At 35.0% G+C, this 5,614-nt stretch overlaps 1 non-coding gene across 1 annotated transcript; it reads right to left on the bottom strand.

Moving 5' to 3' along the window:
* Window positions 1–4,728: 4,728 nt before the first annotated feature.
* LOC125356992 lies at window positions 4,729–4,835 on the bottom strand. The gene has a single exon (XR_007212025.1). It is a non-coding gene; the product is annotated as a U6 spliceosomal RNA (small nuclear RNA).
* Window positions 4,836–5,614: the final 779 nt, after the last annotated feature.

Raw genomic sequence — 5,614 nt, 5'->3', positions numbered from 1 at the left:
CAATGTCAGCAATAATACATTTAAATGCAACTAAAATCCAAGCTACTTAACTTGGCTGACCTCATCTCCTGTCACTCTCCTCGTTAGTCCCTTGCCCCTACCACATCAGCCTTGTTCTTGAGCCTATGACAGATGCTCTCAGACATTTCCTGTCTCCAGATAGTTGGAATGGCTCTTCTCTGACTCTGGCATGATGTCTTTGGCCCATCCCATCTTGCCTCTTTGCCAGTATTTTCTTTTCTTTTTCTTTTTTGCCAGTCCTGGGCTTGGACTCAGGGCCTGAGTACTGTCTCTGGCTTCTTTTAGCTCAAGGCTAGCACTCTGCCACTTGAGCCATGGCACCCCTTCTGGCCATTTTCTATATATGTGGTGCTGAGGAATTGAACCCAGGGCTTCATGTATCTGAGGCGAGCACTCTTGCCCACTAGGCCATATTCCCAGCCTTTGCCAGTGTTTTCTTGCAGACCCTTAGTCCAAGTCCAAATACCGCCTTCTCACAGAGTCCTTGCTTGATCAGGCAATGATAAGCAGATGCCTGCACTCTCTAAATTGTATCATCTCAGCATAATACTTACCTTATTCTATTTCTGTACTTAGTATATTCTAGTAGACTGTAAGCTTTGTGAACATGTGAATTGTCATTTTTACCTGTTTTATTGTATAGGAAACAACGACACCAACAACAACAATAAAACTTTATTTTCCCCAACCTAGACAACTGCTAGTCTGTTTTGTCTTACCTCTATATGTTTTCTTATTTCGACTATTTCATACAAGTGTAATCAGACAATATGTTTGTCCACACTGTAATTTATACCAATACTTCATTTCATTTTATAGCCAAATTGTATTCCATGGCATGTGTATACCTTTTTGTATCTATGCGTTTTCCACCTGATGGACAGTTAGGTTGTTTCTACTGTGACTATGAATGTTGCTATGAGCATGCAATGGATGGATGTTTTTACTTATGCTTAGTGTATTCTTAGGCGTCAACTTGCTATGGCAGATGATAACCTTATGTTTAACTTTGGGGATGACTCTTCAAATTTCTTTCCAAAATGGCTTCAGTATTTTAAGTCCCCATTAGCAATGGATAATAATCACTGTACCATTTCTGAAATATTGCTAATAATTGGTTTTACCTGAGTGGTATGTAATATCTCATTGTTGTTAGGACTTTTAATTTTGTAATACACAAAGATGCAGGACAGGTTTTCATGAATTTATTAGCCATTCCTCTATCTCCTATGAAGAAACATCTCTTCAGATTTTTACCTAGTTTTGGAAAATGTACTCACCTTTTTTTCATCATTGCATTATAAGAGTTCTTAGTATTTTTGGATACAGATCTGTTATAATAAACACAATTTGAAAATACCATCTCTTTCTCTTGGGTTAATATTCCTATTATTGGTGGCATACTTAGAAACATAAAAATTTATAAGCACCAGTTTGTCTGTTTTTCTGTTGCTGTGTTTTGTTTTCAGTTGTAATATATCATTGCTTAACCCATAGAATTGTCCCTGTTTCATCTGAAGAGTTCTTAGTTGCAGTTGTGATATTGTCTTCAGTAAACTTTATTGACATGATTGAAATTACATGAGCCATTTTGCCTTTCTGTCGGTGTCTTTTTTATCTTTTCAATTATTGTTCTTTTCTTTTTTTTTCTTCCTTCTTATTGAGTAAATACTTTCAGGATATATTAATTCCTTTGATAATATTCACTTACATTCTTGAGTTGTTTTCTTGTGGGTACTCTCACACTTATAGGCTTAAAATAGGTATCTTATAAGATGGATCCCTATTGTAATAGCGGGGCCTAATGACCTTTATATTATTTACTACTGTATAGCACCATCTCTGTCCACCTTTTAAAGCTACTACTGCTATGTATCTCAAGTTGGTGGATATAAATCTAGCAATACATTAACGTTTTACAATGTTATATATTTTAAATCAGCCTGTAGATGAAAGAACTTCAAGTACATATTCAAAGCGTTTGACACTTTCTGGTTTTCTTTTTAAATAATTTAATTTTAATTTAATGTCAAGGCGATGTACAGGAGGGTTACAGTTACATATTTGAGGTAGTGAGTACATTTCTTGTCAAACATGTCACCCCTCCCCTCATTTTTCTTCCACTTTGTCTTCCCCTCCAAGCTGCTTCCCCAAGTTGTATATTTCATTTCCAGCATATTGTCTTGTGTGTATCACTGTTGCTTTGGTTCAGCCTTTGTCCTTTGTCTTACCATTTTCTTTCTTTTTTTCCCTTCTTTATTGTCAAAGTGAAATACAGAGGGGTTACAGTTTCATATAAGGCAGTGAGTACATTTCTTGTTCAACTTGTTACCTCCTCCCTCATTTTTCCTCAGCCTCCCCATCCCCATTTCCCTATCCTCCCCCCATGAGTTGTACAGTTGATTTACACCATATAGTTTTCTAAGTATTGCTGTTGCATTCGTTTGTCTTTTTATCCTTTGCCTCTCGATTTTGGTATTCCCTTTCCCTTCCCTAGTTCCAATGCATATATATATACAATATCCAGGGTACTAAAATCAGTTATAGTGATATCAGGGGTAAAACCACGGGAAGAGAATATGAGAAAAAAAAGGTACAGTTTCACATGCCTTGTTGAAAATAACTACAACAATGATATATCACTTGTTTCCGTAACTTGAAGTTTTTTTCACTTAGCATCATCTTATGTGCTGATAAGGGCATAGCTATTGAGCTATTGTGATCTTCTACTAGTACTATCCTAGACATGTATTAATTATTCCCTATGAGAGAAACCATAGAGTCCATGTTTCTTTGGGTCTGGCTCACTTCACTTAGTATGATTTTTCCAAGTCCTTCATTTCCATATGAATGGGACAGTGTCATTTTCTTCTGATAGAAGCATAGAATTCCATTGTATCTTACCATTTTCTTATTCTCCGACTTTGAACAATCACCTGAGGTCATTTTCTGACTCCAATACAACTTGTTATTGTTTATGATAAGCATTACCTATATATTGTATCCCCAACAATTCAATGTTAACACTTAAATGTTACTAGAAGAATAAAATACTATATATCATATAGGCTTCTAGAATTATATACTGTACAATATATACTATAATTATGATGAATTATGATGAATTATAGTATACTTGATTGAAACTATATTTTAATTATATTACATAGCATTAATGTTTAATATATGATATATCCAAAACATACAATATATAATTATATTTACTTTGAATATTTAATGAAATATATAATTTATTTTATTTATTTATTTATTTTTTTTTGCCAGTCGTGGGCCTTGGACTCAGGGCCTGAGCACTGTCCCTGGCTTCTTCCCGCTCAAGGCTAGCACTCTGCCACTTGAGCCACAGCGCCGCTTCTGGCCGTTTTCTGTATATGTGGTGCTGGGGAATCGAACCTAGGGCCTAGTGTATCCGAGGCAGGCACTCTTGCCGCTAGGCTATATCCCCAGCCCCTGAAATATATAATTTATAAAGTCTATATATTATATAGTTATATAGGAAAGAGTATATTATCTATAATATATAAGACTATAGAAAATATATTATGTTACATAGCACATGTAATATATAATATATGGTTTGTAATATATTATACATTATAGGTTTTCTATTATATAGTCTTAAAGAGTATTATAGAGAGGTAATATTAGGGGAATAACCAGTTCAAAATCTGTGGTTGAAACCAGACTTTGAGTCAAACTAGTAAGAACCCAAATCAAGAAATGTTTAGTAATTAATAAATACACTGACTATTCATGGCCTTTTAGGGATTAGTTAGAAGTAGTACTTGGATGGTCCTTGGCCATCTGTCTTAGGAACCTAAGCATGAAGTTGCGCTAATTGTTGCAGAACACTGTATTTTGGATGAAGAAGCAGGTATCAGGCAAAAGGATGATTTCAGTATGATGATACAGAGTTTAAAGTTCCTACTGGTCATTCAAAGAAAATGCAAACTTGGGGAAAAATATCATTCAAATATTCCTCTTATGTGTACTGAAAGGCATATTAGTCATTTGAGGCCCTTATTTTCCCCATTTATGATTAATGGCATGCCCTGATAGAACCTGTAGAAGGTAAGTTGCCATTTTCAGAGTTTTAAAACATACAAATGGATATGGAACTTTTGAGAACTTTTGGATACACTAAAAGTTGGTTGATATTTTACTTTTTGCCCCTGGAGCTTCCTTAAGAGGTATTCCACTGATTCTTTCTTTCCGTAAATGTCACTACCTTCTGACCTCCTTTCCTTCCTGATTCTTGTCTAGACTTGGCATTTTTCCCTTCGTGTGCATGATTTTTCCTTCTGCATGTTTTTATCTACTTGAAAGCTAAATTTCTTTCTTGGGTGTACTCCTAAACCTCATTTTACTCCCCACCCATCTTCTGCGTGTCAGATCTTAAGACAAGCAGCGTTTTAGAGTTAGATTAAAACTTTACAACTATCTTTAATGCTTTGATCTTGTTGAATTAAAATGTGAAGTCAAAATAGGAAGGCAATTGTTCAAAGCTGCTTACTTTGAGACTTGAATGCCCATTTCATTACTTAAACCCCTTTAAGGTTCAATTATTTGACAGTGCTTTCCATTTTAAAAAACTTTATTAAGTTTATTGACTCAGTGAATTTGAATTTAGGTTTCTTCATGATTTTTTTCAGTTTATTGTGTAAATAGAATACTTTCTTTTTTAATTAAAATATGGAATGATTCACAAATTTGCCTATCATTCTTGGGCAGGGTTCATGCTAATCTTCTCTGTATCGTTCCAATTTTAGTATATGTCCTGCTGAAGCGAGCACAATGGAATACTTTTTAAAACACAGGTGGTATATGATGTATTGTGTAATTTACCAAACTATGATTGCATTTCTAAGCATTTAGTCTTTGAACCACATTTTCTGCTCATCAAATTAATATGCACTTATTTTACAAAACTTGAACATTACTGGCAGTTAGGAAGAAATATTTAAATTACCTATAGGCTTATTACCACTAGAAGCCACATTTAAAGTACCATAATGTAAAATAATGCAATTTAACTTTTTCTCTACTCATCCCATGTCCCATGATGAAGCCTCCACTGAAAACTACACCACTGATATCCAGGTTAAAAAAAAAATCTTTCCTGAATAGCTAAGAGTGCATTGTGATCTCACTGTAGCTAGATTGAATGCTAGTCGTCTTCAGTTCATTTTATAACTTACCTGTCTCCTATTTCATTGACTCCATAGGATATATTATCAAGGGTGATGAAAACCCTGATTGCTGATTATTTTAGAAGCAATGGTGGAAGCAGTTTCTCCTCGTGTCCCTTTATTCAGTTCCTATCATTTGATCTACATAGATTCTCCAGACAGTTAAGTCTTTTCCACTATATTCCACTATAGGAATGCATCATTTTCTACCAGGGAAGGATGAGATGCAGATATAACTGAAGAAGACAAAGCAGTAAGGTCATTCCAAATCAAAGGTCAGCACAGGCTCATGTACATGCCAAATGGCTTTCAACAGACTATAGAGGATAAAGATGGCCAAGAGAATGACAGTGAAGCCTGGAGGTTCAAAATGGGTTTGGACT

This window comes from Perognathus longimembris, chromosome 8 (assembly GCF_023159225.1).
Source record: "Perognathus longimembris pacificus isolate PPM17 chromosome 8, ASM2315922v1, whole genome shotgun sequence".
NCBI classification, from domain to species: domain Eukaryota; kingdom Metazoa; phylum Chordata; class Mammalia; order Rodentia; family Heteromyidae; genus Perognathus; species Perognathus longimembris.
This window is presented reverse-complemented; position numbering and strand designations above follow the sequence as displayed.